Raw genomic sequence first — 19,389 nt, forward strand, 5'->3', positions numbered from 1 at the left:
GAGCGAGATCTAGAACCAAAGCTGAGCTCTGAGCTTGGGGACCCGTGTTTGCAGCCCTCGCATCGACTTCCCGCTCACCCAGAACTGCCTGCGGGGACGTGCAGGAGAGAGGATGGTGAAGGAGGGCAACTTACCCTCCAGGGGTTCTGGGCCTCAGAAGGCAGGTGGGTGCTGAGAACCCCTTGGCCTCCCCTTACAGCTCTCTGGGGCTCACGTGCAGGTACAAAGAATCTTCCAGAACAAGGCTTCCCAGGAGCCCCCAGGCAGCTCTCCTCCCAGAGCTCTAGCCAGCAACAGCTGGTGTTTCGGCAGCTGCCCCAGAGGGAGTTTTCGGATGCCAGGAGAGCCTTCCCGCCAGCAGCCTTTAATTAAGAGCGCCATGATTACAGTCGCTAGGAGTCAAGAGGGCACCCCTCTTTCCTTAAACTTTGCCAATTGGAGCACAACAGCCTTTTCATGGGTAACAAGGGACCGTTTTGTACATGCTGACTTGTCTCAGGAGAGAGCTGTGGTCTGCAGAGAGAGATCTAGAACTCTAGAGCTCTCGTCACGCTTCTTACATTTGCTGGGAGATCACCGATCTCTTGCATCCGTTAGCAGAGTCTGGCAAGTGGCGGGGAGGTGGCCAGGATCCCCTTGTAATTTAGCGACAGCTGCAGGATCACCCTTCTAGCACAGCAGGCCACATGGAGCCCGCCTGAGCCAACATTTGGGGGCTCCACATGGTGTTATAAATAAGAGGTGTGAGGCTGCTTCAGACAATGAGCCCCCTCTGACAGTTCCCGTAAGCTTCTCTCTGTCCCGAAACCCACACCTGGTGACACTGACGTGCCTGGAAAGAAAGAGAGACATGAGCACAGACACCAACCCCCGCCTCTCTTCTTCTCTTCCTTCAACCTTAGCTCAGACTCGCACAAGGCACCTGCTATGCGCTAAACCCCGTGCAGAGAGTTGAGAAGGCCCAAGGTCAGCAGAAGAGTCAGGAAGCAAGCACAAGCTGCGTGTCTACTGAGTGGTGGGCATTGCAAGCTGAACACACACAGATTGAGAGGCTCAGACGCTTCTCTGCTTTACTCACGGCCGGAAAGAGTTGTGAACTGTTCACAGCAAGAAAGCCAGTCTCCTTCTAGGCGTGGGACCAGCTGTAGAAAGCTGATGAGAAATGAGAGGGGGAATTAGGGGTAAGGGTGTGTGTGTGTGTGTGTGTGTGTGTGTGTATGTGTGGAGGGACCTGGGGCTTCTTGACGCTATACTCATTGCTTCCTTATTTTCCTTTGTAAACTCTTGGGGCCTTTGATTACACGCTTAGCCCAGTTGCATGGCGTTGATACAAGTTATCTCTTCGATTCTCAGTTTTTCACAGGGAAATGGTGATAGATGTCCTCATTTTGACAAATAAGAAAATTGAGGCCCCAAAAGGGTGTATTCCTCACCTGAAGACATTCAGAAAGATGATGAGAAAGCCAGGAATACTTCCACAAGTAGTTACCAAGAACCTACCATAGGGCAGACACATGGGTTCAAGCCCAGGAATTCCCGTTACTCCCGCTCTACGAACCTGCCTCTCTGATTCCATTTGGGAAGCCAGTCGTGACTCAAATCGTATCGTGTTTGAAGAGAGAGAGTCCTGACGCTTGTTCATTTCTGCCCTCGTTTCTTTACAAAGGCGTGTACTCATTTATTCACTTATTCGTTCGTTCACCAATTATTTGTTGAGTGTCTGCTACGTTCCAGGCATGGTACTCGTTACTAGGAATTCACTGGTGACCAGAAAGAGACACTGTCCCGGCTCTTATGAAGCTGACCTTCTAGAGGGGTGACAGCCAGTAATCGATTAACCATAATCGTGAGGGTCAGCTGCGAACTGAGAGCCACGGCCGGAAGGGAGTTGAGGCCAGTCAACCCCACTGACCAACCTGGGTCCAGGAAAGGTTTCCCTGGGAAAGTGAGGTAGTCCTGGGGTCCAAGGTAAGGAAGAGTTCCCTGGATGAAGGCAAGGACCAGGGAAGCACCTGCTGCTCAGGGGGTCTCCTCTAAGACATCCCCATCTGCCTGCTCACAGCATCTCAACCCCATCCTGACCCAACGTCATCGCCCCCGAATCTGCCCTCACCTCACTCAGCGAAGAGCTGTCTCGTCCTTAGTCCTCAGGCCAGAAGGCCAGAGACATCTCAGACTCCTTCCTGCCCTCACGCCCCGACTCTAGCAATTACCAAGGCCTCTCCACTTTTATCCCGTATTTATCAAATCTTTCCCCTTCTTTCAATTCTCTCTACCAAGGCTCTGCTTGAAATTTAACCTTTCTTGGGGCGCCTGGGTGGCTCAGTCGGTTAAGCGTCCGACTTCAGCTCAGGTCATGATCTCGCGGTCCGTGAGTTCGAGCCCCGCGTCGGGCTCTGTGCTGACCACTTGGAGCCTGGAGCCTGTTTCAGATTCTGTGTCTCCCTCTCTCTCTGACCCTCCCCCATTCATGCTCTGTCTCTCTCTGTCTCAAAAATAAACGTTAAAAAAAATAAAAAAAAATAAAAAAGAAATTTAACCTTTCCATTGGGAGTGGGGAAATACTGAAATTACATCATTCGACCCTAGAGACACTGGGATGAACGAGTAGGCACAATCCCTGCCCTTTTAGAAGGTTGAGCAGAAAAACATTTTTCCATTGGCTTTCTGACGGCCTCCCTGCCTCCAGCCTTGTGCTCTTGACTCCAGACTCCACACTCAGCTAGAATGGCCTGTGTGCGATGTGAACCTGACACAGCCCATCCCCTCCCCCCTTCTCCACAGAATTCAGTCCAGTGATCTTAACAACATCACCCGGGGCCCTTCCCCTTTCAGGGCTATCACCTGCCCGTGCCCAGACCACATATGAAAACAAAGACCCACAAAATGTCTCTTCAAGAGCTATGTGCGTGAAGGGAATAGATTAAGGACTATATACCCTTGGGCACTAGTTAGTAGCTTTCTCATTTTGACTTGCTTTTCATTTCGCCAGGTGACATGCCATACATTAGACACTGGGAAGGGATAAAAATAATAAGTCGCAGGCAATGTCCGAATAGACCAGTGGAGGAGCGCCTGGGTGGCTCAGTCGGTCGAGCGCCCGACTTCAGCTCAGGTCACGATCTCTCGATTCGGGAGTTCGAGCCCCGCATCGGGCTTGGTGCGGTCAGCACAAAGCTCACTTCGGATACTCTGTCCCCCTCTCTCGCTGCCCCCCACCTCTCTGTTTTTCTCAAATGAATAAGCATTGGGAAAAAAAATAGATGGCTGGAGGAGGATGAGTGTTTTGCTGAATCCACTGTGGGATTTTCCTGCTTTGTAGTTAGAGACAAATTTAACCCTTCCTCTGCCTGAAGGCACTGTGGCCGTCAAAAGCCTAGAGGCTTATAGCTAAAGTGGCCCAGAGGTGGTGGCCCCTGTCAGCTCTAATCGCCTGAACGAAAACACTTCACCCCTGTCTACTTTGCACTAATCTCAGGAAAGGCCTGAGGTCACCTCTTCAAACATCAAGAGTAGCCCTCCAGAGCTGCTCCCTTTCAAATCCAGGAACAAATATGGAAAGGCCCGATGGGTGTTCCTGTAACTGTATGTACGATTTTCATTTTCAAATCGAGAGGATTATCCTTAACTGGGAAACCTTTTTAAAAGCGGTTGCAAATGAATTGTTACTTACCGATTTTTTGTGTTTAAAACAATGCGTACAGTTTTCAACTCGGCATCTGCCAGAGAGGAACATCAGGGTCAGAGCGCTCTAGTGCACAGAAGGAACACAAATTGGACTTGGACACGTCTGGATTTGAGTGCTGGATGCATCACGCCCCGGCTGTGTGGCCTTGGGCAAGTTACCCAACCTCTCTGAGCACTGTTTTTTTCATATCGAAAGGACTCCTTCTATCTATCCATCCACGAAGTATGGTTTGCGGATATAAGGGCACCTGGAGTTCACACAGGGAAGAAGTGATTCAAGGCCAACGGGAATCCAAATCCTTCCGTTCTCTAGAACTGATGAGCGTTCCTCTACTAGCTACAGTTGACTACCATGTGGTGTGTGTGCTTCAACCTCCAAATCCGGCACCCACAAAACTTTTCGCCCTGGGCCTAAGGGTAGCCTCAAAATTCTTTCAACGTCCACTCAATGCAACGTCAGCCCACCAGTTTGAGGTCCCATGAGAGGAAACATATCACCATGTTGGCCCCTGACCCTTATCAGCCCAGAAACCGTGCATGACAGAGGCTCAGCGGTGGACCGAGGGAAGCAGGAACTGGCCTTTCTCTGGGTTTTCTCTGTCTTCCGTTTCTAAGACTGTAGACTCACAGGCCATCCGGGCTGAACCAGACTGCCCAGCCTCCTCAGTTTACAGGCAGGGAAACTCAGGACAGAAGAAGCAAGGCCTTCTAGCAAGCCTTCCTTCAGACGTCTGCTTTCTCGGACTAGCCAACCATCTGGTAACAACAGCCAGGAGACTTCGTGCTGTGCGTTAGGGCTCTCTGATGACACAGGGAGGCTCAGATCCTCAAGCCCAAGACCAGTCCTGGCTCATCCTGTGGCACCCAGTCTAGCGGACGTTGCCCAGGTTCCAGGAGCGTCTGGCCAAGGCCAAGGATGAGAATGACCACAGTGCCTCCCATCCCAGTGGAAACGCCAGCATTAGAGTCAAAACTGCCAAGATGTTTGCTCTGCCACTGAGACCCGGAGGGACCCTGGATATTTCACCCAGTCTGGGCCTCCCTTTGGGCCTTCCTCACCTATAAAACTTTAAATAAACTTGAAAATAATAAGAATAAAATAAACATAACCATCGCAATCAGACTGAACTCACATATTTGTTTCCCAAACCACTTTGCCTGGTGCATTTCAGTCTGCTCGGCACAGGGAGGAATTTCCCTGGAGACCCATCCCTGGCCGCATTCAAGCAGAGACTAGATCATCCACGGGTCCGTCCTGCTGTTTCCAGGATTTCTGTACTTTGCCGAGGAGCTTCTAAAACCCTTTGAGAGCCAGAATTTCTGCAAATCTTTGATCTGTCCATCTGGGTTGCTGCCCAAGGAGGGTTAGGAGATGAACTGTGGAGAAAGTTAATTTAATCTTGTGAAGAGCCAGGAAACAGAGCAGGGCTGTTGCCAGAAAGACTCAGTGTAGTCAGAAGACAAGACTTTCTCATTCAAAATCGCCCACGGCAACTCCATCCTTATTAAAGTGGAATGTAAAATCGTAACGTGGACATTGTTCCTATTCATAAAGGAGCTTATAAAAATGACTGCAAGGCAAGTTCACTGTCCCTCTTCACTATGCGGGCCATTCCACTGCCTCAGTAATACTGGGGATGTTAAGAGAGACTTACTGGGGTCACAGAGCTGAGGATGTCAGAAAACACGGGCATGACGCACGGACTGGCTCCTTTCTGATTACCTAACCCCAGTCATTGAACCCTAAAGCCCAGAACTTTGGGAAGTGGGAAAACGCTTGCGTGAAAAGAAAAAAAAAAAAAGTTGACCGCAACTACCCTCAGTTTGCTTAACAGTAGACCCAGAGGCTCTTCCCGAGAAGGGTCAGCCGTGCCTTGTGACCCAAACAGTCCCGAGCAAGGGCAGGCAGAACCTTGACGCCCTCCATGCCTTCAGCCTGCTGCGCCTGCCACGGAAGTGAGTCTATGGCCCTAGCCCAGGCTCAGACTTCCCAGCTGACATGACCAGGGTTCCACCTGAAATCCTAACTGGGATCTAAATCACCCACTGGGACAGGTGCTCCGGCCAGGCCTCAAGCCCCATGCCGGGTGACTCAACACGGTGCCCCTTGTGTGGGCCACACACTGTAACACACGTGCTTGTCCTTGTCCGGTCCTCGGGTCCCCGGTGAATAAGTCCAGATTCATTCTCCCACCTGAGAGGTCTTCAGAATTTGAACGAGGTTGGCTGAACAAGTTGTAGTCCCCAGGCCTGGAGGGTGGCCCCTTCAGGATGGGCTCCGGCTTGCAAAGAGCCTAGCTCTGGGTACCCCCCGCCCCAGGGGCTCCAGCTGAGGTCAGAGTTGGACGCCACTATTATTCCCACAAGGCTGCCCCTGGGGCCTGAGGGTTTTGGCATCTTATCTTTGACTTCTTCTCATCTCAACCCCCAGACCTTTCGGCAAGGGATAGAGCAGAAAGCGGTCTGTCCTCCAGTCTGGGATGAGAATGAGGGTATCGAGCTCCTCAACTCCGGTAGGTGAAACACAAAAGAAATTCAAAAGAAATTCAGCTCTGTAGTGGAGAGGGTCCCAAAGTCCTACAACCTGAGCAACCGAAAATCCCTATTGTTTTCAGAGGAGATGTGCCAAGGGCTTGGGAAGGAGGAGCAAACGGGCTGCTCTGGCCCATCCCTGAGATAGAAAGAACCACCAGGCACTTTCCCTGCTGTCCCAGCTGACTTGGAGTCTCTGCACACCGGTCACCTCAGCCCGTGACATAGCAACACGTCTCCACCCACCCCAAGTGGCCCCAGCTCCTAATACACACACACACACACACACACACACACACACACACACACACACTGTGTATGTTTGGGAGGTGCTCCCATCCGGGGCCCTGCAGCTGCCGGTGACCCGGCTGAACTTCAGGGGATGCAGCAATCCTCAAGGTTGAGGGTGATTCCTGCGTGTGTGTGCAGGGCCTTCCCCGGAGCAAAGGGGCTATAGCCCTCCCCAGATTCCCAAAGCAGCATCTGGGGGCCATAGACACTAAGGAAACTGAGTTTCAAACAAATATTCTCAAAGCGCTCCACAAATTGAAGAGTCTGGGGATGTAGTGTTCTCTGAGCTGACTCAGTCTCTGAATCTACACGTTTCCTCTCACCTAGTTGACAGGTGGCTTTTACTTTTCAAGTGAGGCACGTGCCCTCAGTCCCTGTCCTGTCCTCTTGCTTTGCTGTGGCTGCGTCCTAACACCCTCAGAGCCAGAGGGTGGGGACTCACCCGGCGGGTCTTGGCTGCAGGAAGTAGGACTCAGCCCATCTGGCTGGGGGGTGGGGTTTCAGGGTAGGGAGAGCACACTCAGCACGTGTGTGTTTATGCACTAGGATCCGGATTGCTTGTGATGACATCTTAATCCCACTCTGAACCGGCATTTACACCAGGAAAAAGTCGTGTACAGAAAAGATCATTAAAAACCTGACATACATCAGTGTTAAGAGGCATATCGGACATCTGGGTGGCTCAGTCAGTTAAGCGTCCGACTTCGGCTCAGGTCATGATCCTGAAGTTCGTGAGTTCGAGCCCCGCGTCAGGCTCTGTGCTGACAGCTCAGAGTCTGGAACCTGCTTCGGATCCTGTGTCTCCCTCTCTCTCTCTCTCTCTCTCGGCCCCTCCCCTGCTCACACTCTGTCTGTGTCTCTCTGTCAAAAATAAACAAACATAAAAAAAAATTTTAATATTAAGAAACATAAGCCTGCTCTTATGGAGCTGGAGTAGGCTCTTGCCACGCGTATAACCATAACCATAGTAATCCCAGGCCTGCGTTAACAAAATACCACAGGGGCCCCTGGGCGGCTCAGTCGGTTGAGCTTCCGACTTCGGCTCAGGTCATGATCTCACGGTTCGTGAGTTCGAGCCCGGCGTCGGGCTCTGTGCTGACGGCTCAGAGCCTGGAACCTACTTTGGATTCTGTGTCTCATTCTCATTCTCTCTCTGCCCCTCCCCCTCTGTCTCTCTCTGTCTCCCAAAAATAAATAAATGTAAACAAAATTGTCAAAACCCCCACAGATTGGGTGGCTTAACTAATGGAGATTCCTCGTTCACAGCTCTCGGGGCTGGAAGTCCAGGAACAGCATGCCGGCAACGTTGGTTTCTTCTGAGGCCACTCTCCTTGACTCGTGGATGGCCATTTCTCCGTGTTTTCCACTGTCTGGTGGCTGTATGTCCCGACTTCCTCTTTTTATAAGGACACCAGTCATATTCAATTAGGGCCCATCCTGAAGACCCTATTTTACCTCAATATATCTCTTTAAAGACTCTCTTCCCAAATACAGCCCCATACTAAGGGTAGTGCAGGCTAGGGGCTTCAATGTATGAATTTGGGGCATGGGTGAGCCTAGTTCAGCCCATAAAACGTGGCTGTAATATGTGGGGACCCTCCCTTGTGCCAGAAGCCCTATGTGACACCTGCCCTGTGTTACTCTTATCCTCACGAGACTCGCGAACTCAGGAACATCGTAGCCCAATTTACAAATGCGGAAACTGAGCCACGTGGTGAATCGGCGAGTTAAAAAACAAATATTTATTGAGAATCTCTTACCTGCTAGGTACTAGGAGTGTAAAGAGGAAAAAAAAGAAAACCTAGCTTCTACCTTCCAGCAACATGCGGTCTGACAGGGGCAGCCTTCTGTTTTCCTAGAATTTTGATAGACTTTTTGTGGGCAAGGGCAGTCCTGTCTATGGCCAACATTTGAAACACACGATTTTATGTGTCCATACTCACTTAAAAATCAGCCCTCCCTCACCCACTCTAGTTCTCTGGAATGAGGTGAAAATCTACATATACATAATGTAAATTAGTCCCAACGTCAATGTCATGAAGTAGGGCATAGGGTTGGAAGATCAAATCATTTCCATAGCCTCGGCATTGCCACTGATTTTGAGACCCAGATATGTCTACCTTTAAAAGAATTGTGCCTCCTTTTGCACCCTGCTATGTTTGTTTGCCTATTTAATACATATTTTTCTAATCAGTCTGTTGGCAAAGTATCTAAATTTGCAGGGAGGGAAAACCAAGGTGATAAATGTCAGTTGCTGGAAGAATATTACAAGAGTTTAACATGTAGTTGGAAACAGCTGGAACGCGGTGTATGAGGCAACGAGCTAGGTATGCGGTCAGTCAGCCATTAATTAATTTACTTAGGAACATGTCCTAAGCTCCTACTCTGTGCCAAGCCCTGGGCGAGGTTGTACAACAGAGCAGGGAGTGAAGCCTGGATTCTGACTCCCCACATTCCCCCTTTCCTACTATCACAGCTTTTGATAACAAACCCGATTGTCAGTTTCCTTTACACATTAATCTGTCCTCCCACCAAAAGCCATTTAATTGCATACTCTCCTTTCTATTTTTAGTGGAAAACAACAGTCCTCATTTGTTGTTCGATTATGAACTGTCTCCCTCCCCACCCTCCTTCTCTGTCTGTAACCCTCCTCTTCTCCACCATGTTAGCTTGAAGCCTACTGGGTTTGCCCTTCCCCCACGGACTTCTGCTAAACACGCCCACTGCGTGGGAAGGCAGCTCTAGAGTGCCAGGGGCTGTGAAAACCCACGCTGGAAAACAGAGAAAAAGAAAAGGGGATCCCTTCTCCATGCATCACCTCTTCATGTTTTACTAGCATCCAACACAATAGTCTTCTCCACAGTTTTTGGTGGAGGGGTCCTGTGTCTCATCCCACTTGACAAGGGAAAGCATCACCAAACAAAGAAGTAAAAGAGGAGGGGCGCCTGGGTGGCTCAGTCGGTGGAGCGTCCGACTCCTGCTCAGGTCATGATCTCACGGTCCGTGGGTTCGAGCCCCACGTCGGGCTCTGTGCTGACAGCTCGGAGCCTGGAGCCTGCTTCAGATTCTGTCTCTCTCTCTCTCTCTCTCAAAAGTGAATAAAACATTTAATTTTTTTTTTTAATTTTAAAGAAATTAAAGAGGAAAGTTTGCCAACGTAACCTGCTTGGCCCCAGAAAGCCACCTGTGCCTGTTATAGGCACCAAAGCCATTGGCAATCATTGTTGAAATATGAGACATAGTACTACTCACCATATGTGGACTCACACCAGGGTCAGTCGTACCGGGGAAAGAAAGGGTTACCAGTTTTATGGCCAATTCCAGTTCAGATAATGCCAGAATTTTTCTGATCCTGGCGGGGGGGTGCACAGCAGCCCTGTGGGCCTGTGTCTTCAGAAAATGGTGCCCAGTTATTCTCCTAGGTTGTAAATGGAAGTTTTAACTATTCTTTATCTGCCTGTAAATGATTTATTGGACTAAATGGTTTTCATGTCATCTGTTCTGCTCAACGATAAATTTCAGAATCAGAATCTAAGCTTTGTTCCTCGCTGTATCCCTCATAACCTAGCCTAGGGCCTGGCACGCTATAAAGGCTTAATAAAAGTTTGTGAAATGAATAAATCAAAGAGCGAATGGACAATTCACGGACACTTGGCTCTCCCTTTTATACACAGCGTCTAAAGGTTTCCGACTACATGTTACAATTCCTAGCTATCAGCTCGTTTTTTTTCTCTGCCTGCAAACCTAGACACGTTGCCAACAAATCACTTCTAAAATTATGCATTAACCAGGAAAACACAACAGGATAAAGAAGAAGAAGAAGGAGAAGGAGAAGAAGAATTCTTTGGGAATATATTTGGCAAAGGGAGAATTTGTATTACTCTGAAGTTCCAGCAAAGGCTGCGGGTGACCCCGCAGCAGCTAGGAGATGGGGAGCACTGGATGCAAATCGTGGGGGCAGCTGATGTTCCCTTGCAGGGTCAAGTCCTCCACATCCTCTTTAAGCAGAGGGGAAATGTTAGCACCTTAATGGAGGATGAGGGGCCCAGAGCTTCAGAGGAATCTGGAGAGTCCAGGTTTGGGGACGTATCAACCCAAATCTTTCCCGGCCAGGGCCCGGAGACCTTGGCGTAGCAAACCTGCCTACGTGGGGAGTTTGCTTTCTTCGGAGCTTGAGTGTTCTGATAATTAAGGCCTCAGCTTTCCCTGCCTTCTTGTTGTAGGACTTGAGAGTCTCTTTGCATGTTAAGCAGGAGGTCCCTGGCTTGCACACTTAGCTATCACTTGCCAATTAATCACTCTCAGGTTTTATTTCCATCTCCCGGAGTATCAATTGCGCTAAGCAAGACCACCCCATTCCACTGTCCTGATATTTCCTCTCCGCCCCGTATTTGTAAAACGTCTCATACATCACACCGGCTCATGTGTCCCCTCCCACTGCTGGCTGCCCCAGCTCACCAGCAGTGAAAGATTAACAAATGTTCTGTTGCCCAGCACTGGGGGGCCTCTGGCCCCACCAGCCCCCCAGGGATGGGGCCTTTAGCCCCAGACAGGCAGCGATGTTTCCAGTTCCAGAATCTTATCTCAGTAGCTTCTTTCTCAGGCAATTCCTAGAACCAACTGTCAGGAGCTGGGTTCTCCGGGAAGCAGATGCAGACGGAAATCTGAGTGCAGGAGTGATCTGTTTGCAGAATAGAAGCAAAGGACGTATGATTGGGGAGAGGAAGAAGTTCAGCCCTGATTCAAGCCAAAAGAGGCCTCAGCAGCCCACGAGGAGCGGAGAGGAACATCCAGAGACCTCCCAGCTGGGAAGGGGACCCCTTCCCCATAAAGGTGGCATGGCTGCCCGTGGGACGATGTCAGGAGGTGGCTGATGGGGGACATCTGGGCAGTATATCACGGAGCCCTCCCACAGGGGCTCCTAACTTGTTTGCTTTCTAGTTCCCTCCAGTGGAGATCCGGGATTGAGTGTGCCAGGGTGGACAGCTTTTCACCACCGAGCCATTCGGTTACTCTCTTCCCATAAATCTGCAGGTGGCAGTAAGTGGAAGTGGAGACAGAAAGTCAGGCTCTGTGAAACATGCCAGCCAGGAAGTCCCGGGACAGCCCGGGGCCGTCCCACAGATGGCAGATTAGGGGCAACTTGCCTCCAGAGGGAGATGAGGTTAAAATGGACAAGCAGAGAGAAGTAAAAAGGAGAGCTAGAGGCCTGAGTTCCTCTTCAGACCCACTTCCAAAGCTTCTCTGAAATTCAGCTAAATACTGGGACGCCAGGCTCTGTGAGACTCTATCCTTGCAACGCACGCACTCTGTGCGCTCGGAACACATGATTTCCACTTTGTTTCTATCCCGTGCACCGAAACACGGACTAGACCTAACAACATGTCAAGTGCAATATGAACGTGAGCTAGCTTTCTTTCCTGCTATTTAGGAGAGTGCTGATTGCAGGTAGCACGGGTGTTCTTATCCTTGCCTCTTGACCTTGTTCTTTCCTGTAACAATGTTCCCTTTGCTAGATGTTTGTGTCTTTGAGGGAGAATCTTTGCAGTGATTTGGATATCCAAGCTGTGTTCTCGGTCTCTTTCCCCCATGTTAATTCAGACTCTCCCTGCAGGAGAGACCATGAGGTAGAGTAACAAGCCCACAGAATGTGGTATGAGCAGAAGTGGATTTGAATCCCCGCTCTACTACGTACAAGCAATTTGACCTTGGCCAAGACCCTCGACACAGCAGAAATGCAGTAATTGCAGCCATACAATGGTGATAATTACATCTCTCTTGTAAATTGGTAGGAGAGAAACAGCCAATATTTGTGAGGTGCCATCGGGCGTTCAGAGAAGAGGTATTACCAATGTGATCTTAATTATCCTTATTCAAATCGCTTGGGTGAGCTGGTGCCCCCTTGAATTAGCCAGAGTCCTTTCTGTTGCAAGGGACAGACCCTCCCTTTGCCCCCTTAAAATATCTCCATTCAGGAAGGGAATCAGGACCTACTGGGCATACAAGATTCAGGGATGGCAGGATCCAGGGTCTTGAATGAATCTTCGGGCGTGCGAGATTCGGGGATGGCAGGATCCAGGGTCTTGAAGGAGTCCTCGGGACTCAATTTCTCTCCTTTCTTGGCTGGTCTTTCCTCTCTGACCGCTTCTTCTCCAGCACCCACCCCTGAGCAATCCCAGCAGAGAAAAGAGACACTTTCTTCCTCCAGTTCCAGGAAATGCCTTTGGCCATCTTCAAACCAGTCCCTCCTGACCGGGATGACTGGCTTGGCACCGGGGCTAACGTGTGGCATAAGCCTTCAGAGCCAGAGAGGGAAAGGGGAGGTTTCCAGGAAAATCCGAGCACTCTCCCAGAAGGGAGGAGGAGGAGCCAGTGACCAGAGAGGCTCACTCGACCTCCTGCCGAGAAGGTTCCCTCCTCCGGGTCCTGTTCTCTCCTTCCAGTGATTGGGGAGTCACCCATTTGCCCCCATGGTAGAGACGGTGACTCACTCTTCCGTGCTTTCCGCCGTCCATTCCGAAACCCCAGTCCTGGATGGAAATCGGACTGGCAGCCGGGCCCCCGGGACCCTGTTAAATGACCCCGTGGAGTGAAGGAGTCCTCTCTGTAACCGCGAGACTGGCAGTTGCACCCCCCGTGCTCTTGCCAAGACAGATGAGGCACCGTGGCACATCCAGTGTCAGAGACCCAGCCATATGCAGCATGCCAGTTTGGACTAGACCGACTTATTCCCTGGCCCTGCTTTGGTCAACGGTGCACGAGATCCCAAGTATTGCTGGAAACATCAGCCCCCCCGTGTGTTCTCAGTAAGACAGAAACCGGAGCTCTCGGCCTCTGTCCTGCATGGAAGATTAGAGTCCAAAGCCATTTTGGAAATCATCGAATCCAATTCTGAAATAAGAAACTAGGAGTTCAAGATGACTAAGGGACTTTCCAAAAGCCAAATACCCAATAACCTTTAGAGAGTGAATTTAAATAAAGGGCAACTGGCTTCTAGATAAGCGTGTCCTGTGCATGAGAAGAAAATCCACAGGAAACAGTGAATTTAGGCTGTCAGCTCTCAGTCGGTAAACAGTCAAGTTAGTTCGGTTTCGAAACTGCCTCTCCCACTGACTGGCCCTGCTTCTCCAGTGACCACCCACCCTGACACACACACACACACACACACACACACACGCGCGCGCGCGCACGCTCCACCCACAGATTTCTTTCTGTCCTTTGCAGATGCTGTGTTTTCCTTGCCTCTGCTCATCTTGCAAATTCTTTTCCCTTCGGCCTTAGACATGACAGCGTCTCTTTCTCCCTTCAGCTCACTGATTTTCTCCCCCTTAGAAGACACTTCCTCCAAGGAGCGCCCCCTTCCCGGTGCCCCTCGAATGCCCCCTCCAGGCGATGTGAAGGCCCGCCCCACCCTTCAGGTCGCTGGGATCCCAAAGCTGGCACCTGGCAGTTTTGTCCTCCGGGCTTCAATCCGCACAACAGCAAAGAGCATTTCAAATCCGCCGGAAGGACTGGTGACGCACAATGCTCACCAGCACTGCATTTACAGAGTGCTGGGTCCCAGGTGCTACACCAAGTCTACCGGAGTTGTCTCATTTAATCTCAAAACCACCTTGTAAGTAGGTGTTAAGATGCGGGAGTTGAGGCTCAAAGGAGTTATGTGACTCCAAGGACACAAAACTACCCTCGGGGAGAGTCAGGATTGCAAAGGGGGATCTGAGCACTTCAAACTCAGGACGCCTTTCCCCTGCAGGAGGTTAGTGAAATAATGGGGAGAGAACCATTTAAACTGATAGAGATAATAGTTGCTATTGTGAAGACATTTAATCACGTATGTATATATGTTCGTATATCTGTCTTTGCTAAAGGAGGTGACTCAGTAGTGAGTAATGTAAGTAGCCTCAGTCTCAGAAATTCTAGATCCCAGTTCAGTGCATGGCACAGATTAGGTGTTTTATTGATTGATTGATTGATTTTAATTCACCTAAATGATGGGGCTCAGTGGGTTGAGCGTTATGATTTCGCGGTTCGTGAGTTCGAGCCCCGCATAGGGCTCTGTGCTGACAGCTAGGAGCCGGGAGCCTGCTTCGGATTCTGTGTGTGTGTCTCTCGCTCTGCCCTTTCCCTGTTCACATTCTGTCTGTCTCTCTCTCTCTCTCTCAAAAATAAATAAAATTTTTTTAAAAGTTGCCTAAATGAATGACATGGAAGGAGAGGGGAGCAGCGGGGAGCAGCCAGCGGGGAACAGGGGAGGGAAGGGGACATCCTCCCCAAGGCTCCCGGGACGGTCATTCTACGTGTGAGGCACGACTGGGACTTACCATACCTTGTACCGTGTGGTCCCCAGGCTACCTGATAAAGCCAACGGAGGAACAGCTTCATATTGGAGAATGTGTGTAGCTAATCGGGGAACTCTGCGTGCCATGGCCAAAAATCTTTTTCCCCGTAGTTCAATGTGCGTATCCGCTGAGGCCATTACCGGTTACAATGATCCAAAGGGGGAGTGGGGTAGAAAGCCAGGCTCCAAAGAGGAGGCTATTGGGCCACGTGTCACTGAAATGCTTCGCCCTGCTGATGGCCAGGTAGACAGCGTGGCCACGGGCCTGGCCACTGAGGGAGGGCACAGGCCTGGATGGGGTCAAGAGCCCTGACCAGGTTCTCACCCGGCGGTGACACTCGTGAGTGCTGCTGAGATCCCTGTGTCTCTGTGCACAGGTCACACTCGCTGTCCTGCGACCGGGGTTGGGCACGCGCATTTGGAAAGCAAACCCGCCAGGGCCTGCTTCCTCAAGTGCATTTTATGACCACAAAGGCCATCCCAGCCAGGAGCCACGTGAGGCAAGCCACCGACCGCAGTGTTATCAGCCTCCAGCCAGTACGAACACTTTTTATCAGTCCCCACAATCTCTCTCCAGACGGCAGGGCTCCCTGTGAGTTGAGGGTTTTGTTGTTGTTGCTGCTTTTGGTGAGTGCTTGAAATACCACTAGCATGAGGGAGAAGCTGAACTTGAAATTTTCATTCGTTCTAAATGATTTAAATTTAAATACAAAAGCTAAAAACAGAGTAACATATTTTTCCATTAATGCATCATGGTTGGAAAACTTTTAGTTGTCTTTGGAGCAACTGAGTACCCGAGCCTATTTCTTCACCTGCACATTTTATGAGATCGGAACGTCCGTGAAGAATTTCCGGAAGAAAGTGAGCATCTGACCTGGGATGGGCTGCCTGTGGACCACATGCCCTGGGGGCTGCAGACTTAATAGGAGGGAAAGGATACAGAACATCTCATGAACAGCGTTCACGTTGATTACACATTGAAATGATAATATTCTTGGGATACGTCGGCTTAAGTAAAATACATAATTAAACTTAATTGCACCTGCTTCTTTTGAAAGGATCTTTTTTAACGTTTATTTATTTATTTTTGAGAGAGAGAGAGAGAGAGAGAGAGAAAGAAAAGCGTGAGTGGGGGAGGGGCAGAGACAGCAGGAGGGAGAGGATCTGAGCTGTCAGCACAGAGCCTGCCCCGGGGCTCCAACCCATGAACCATGAGATCATGACCTGAGTCGAAGTCGGACACCCAACCGACTGAGCCACCCAGGCGCCCCTTTTCACGTTTTAAATGTAGCTGCCCGGAAATTTAAAACCACACACGTGATTCGCAAAATATTTCCATCGGACATCCCTGTTCTACAGGGCATGGCCTGACGAGGCTGATCATGCTCTGAGCAAGAGTGGAATAAGTGTCCAGGAAGAAGCGGGCGAGAAACCACAGGCAGTAGGTCTCAGAACTCGTTCCTGTGTCTTCTGACAGCCTGTGCTGGGCTCCCTCCACCCTTCGAGGCTTGACCCTCTGCTTCCGGATGCCGAGAGGGCAGTGCTCCGGCTGGGGCCTTTGCTTACTTCCGCACGTGACTGTCAACGGGTTAACGAGTCATACCTGTACCTAGGGGAAAGCAGCTACAAAAGCACAGGAACGGCGTTCCGGGTCCTGTGCAAAGGTCCTGCGCAAAGGTCCCAATTCTGGCGTGCTTCCATTTTGCGGTTCCAGGAATGGGTTGAATCCAGGTGTTCGTAAGCAGAGGATCGAAAAGTGAGAACATCAGATTCCAATAACCATCCTGACTCAGACCTTGCCTTTGTTATTCTTGCCGCACCTCCCTGCATAGCACGTAGAGTTTACCTTGCACCCATGATCAGAGCCGATGCCCAGGAGCACGGGCCGCGGCCGGGCAGTGCACGTTTCATCTGTTCCTGCCCCCTTCCCCCTCCTTTCTCTCCGTGTTTCAAAGCCCCACACCTCACACCCATTAGGATGGCTACTGTAAAATATAACAACAAAAAAGCAAGTGTCGGCAAGGATGCAGAGAAATGGGAAGGCTCGTGCCCTGCGGTTGGGAAAGGAAAATTAGTGGGAACGGAGTTTCCGTTTTGCAGGGTGAAGAGAGTTCTGCGGGTGGATGGTGGGGAGGGCTGCCCAACAACGTGAACGCGCTTATCACCCTCAACTGTACGCTCAAAAACGGGGAAGATGGCAGGGCGTCTGGCTGGCTCAGTCGGTTAAACGTGCAGCCTCGGCTCAGGTCACGATCTCGCGGTCCGTGAGTTCGAGCCCCGCGTCGGGCTCTGTGCCGACAGCTCAGAGCCTGGGGCCTGCTTCCGATTCTGTGTCTCCCTCTCTCTCTGCCCCTCCCCTGCTCACTCTGTGTGTGTGTGTGTGTGTGTGTGTGTGTGTGTGTGTACATGCTCTCTCTCTCCCTCTCTCTCTGCCCCTCTCCTGCTCACTCTGTGTGTGTGTGTGTGTGTGTGTGTGTGTGTACATGCTCTCTCTCTCTCTCTCTGCCCCTCCTCTGCTCACGCTCTGTCTCTCAAAAACGAATACATGTTAAAAAATGTCTTTAAATGGCTAAGATGGCAAATGTTACGATCTATGGATTTCACCACAACTAACATTCTATAAAGCAACAACCCAGGTATTTCCCTTTTCTGACACATCTCTGACCCTCATCCTCTTTCCCTGCCAAGACACGAGACCTGGCAGTATTCATCCTCCTCCTGCCATGAACCTCTGCTGCCCGGCTCCCCCCGCCACAAGCTCTTAACAAAAGAGGCCCCTGTTTAGCTTGCCTTCTGTGTGTATCCCAACCCCGGCTTATGTGTTTCTAGGGACAAGGAGCTCAGCGCCCCCATGCAGCCCTTCCACTGCCGGAAGAGTTTGGCCAGTTAAAATATCGTTCCTTAGAAGTGTCATCTGCCTCCCAGAATGGGTATTTTCTCCCAGCAGTACTGTCACAGTGCACTGGGGTTCCACAGAACAAATCCAATTACCCCTTTGCATGCAGTCCTTTCTGATACAGTTCTAATTATCTCCCCTGAGTTTTCTTTGCCTTAAGCTAATACGCCCCAGACACAGGTATACTATATTATGTCACATGCTCTAGTAGATGCTAGGGATACAGAAATGAATGTGACTTGGTCCCTTCTCCTAAAGAATTCACAATATGGAAGTAGAGACAGACACTAAACGAGACCCAGTAACTGAGAGGCAATGCCTTAGGGACACCCACTTATAGAAGTTGGGGAAATAAAGAGAAGCTTGGGGAGCTCCGGCAGTTCAGAGAAGCAGCAGTAAGTTGGTCTGGAAGCGCAAGGAAGACTCCTTAGGAGAGGGGAAAGACTTGGAGACTGAGCTGCCACGGCTGATTGTGTAGGTTGCGCACTGCATAACCCCAGCCTCTCATGATGGTTTCCCCGGAGGTGTGTGGTACACAGTCTGCTCAAATCTGAAACAGCATCCCTGCGGAGATGGGTCATTAAGGGGAAGGCCAAGAGAAAGGAAAGGGGATTGGGGAAAGGCACAGCGTGTTCAGGGAACTGCACATCACACCTTACGCCTGGGGGACAGATTTGAGGGTGACGGCGGCCAGAAATAAGGATGGAGAGGGGAGGCAGAGCTGAAAATCTCCAAGGAAGGATCCTGGCAGTGGTGTGCCAGGGCCTGCTCATGCAGGCTCACGAGGACCGAATGCATACTTCTCTTTCCCAACTTCTTGTTAAATAACATAACCTTCGCAGCTTGAAGTCGGCCATGGTGGGAGCATTTATACCAAGGAAATTGGCAAATACTATAAATCGGGCTTTTTTTTTTTCTCCCTAAGAAGCCTATTGTTAAATATTTATCAGCACACCATTAGTTCTCAATAAGTCCTCAAAAGACTTGGCCCAGACACAAGCAGGCCTGGGGACGTACCCCTGGACTGAATCCATTTCAACACAGCCTAGACCCTGTGCCTCCGTCTGGACCTTGTTTATCTCTTACCCCAGTTCGCTCTCCAAGGAGGCCATGAATCGCTACGCACTCGCACACTAGCCTGAGCAATTCCAGATGACCCTCCGTGCTGTTGAGCCAGGGATCCAGGATGGGAGGACTTCTTGTCATTGGAATCCATTCCTTCCGTGTGTTTAACTGCCGACGGGCAGAGGGCAGGGTTGTCGGCCGTGTAATTGGTCACAGGCCTTCTCTGGGTAAGAACCACCCACACTTACCTCTTCCTATGCACCAGGCACCGTTCTAAATACTTTGCACACATTAACCCACTTAGTTGCCACGAGACATGAGATCGTGTACTGCCATGCATCACAGAAAAGATATGTTACTTCACAAGGCCCGCAACCGACAGGGGGAAATGTGAGCTATTTCTTTCTCTGTGCAGGAACTTTTTAATTGGATATAAACACACTCGTCTGGGGGCGCCTGGGCGGCTGCGTCGTTTAAGTGTCAAGCTTTTGATCTTGGCTGAGGTCCTGATTTCACCGTTCGTGGGGTCGAGCCCCACGTCTGGCTCTGCACTGACAGTGTGGAGTCTGCTTGGGATTCT

At 50.5% G+C, this 19,389-nt stretch overlaps 1 long non-coding RNA gene across 1 annotated transcript; it reads left to right on the forward strand.

Moving 5' to 3' along the window:
* Nucleotides 1–14,885: 14,885 nt before the first annotated feature.
* On the forward strand, nt 14,886–15,884 carry LOC128312891 (uncharacterized). The gene is made up of 3 exons (XR_008292807.1): nt 14,886–15,092; nt 15,226–15,385; nt 15,620–15,884. It is a non-coding gene; the product is annotated as an uncharacterized LOC128312891 (long non-coding RNA).
* Nucleotides 15,885–19,389: the final 3,505 nt, after the last annotated feature.

Source organism: Acinonyx jubatus, chromosome F2 (genome assembly GCF_027475565.1).
Source record: "Acinonyx jubatus isolate Ajub_Pintada_27869175 chromosome F2, VMU_Ajub_asm_v1.0, whole genome shotgun sequence".
In the NCBI taxonomy this organism is placed as follows: domain Eukaryota; kingdom Metazoa; phylum Chordata; class Mammalia; order Carnivora; family Felidae; genus Acinonyx; species Acinonyx jubatus.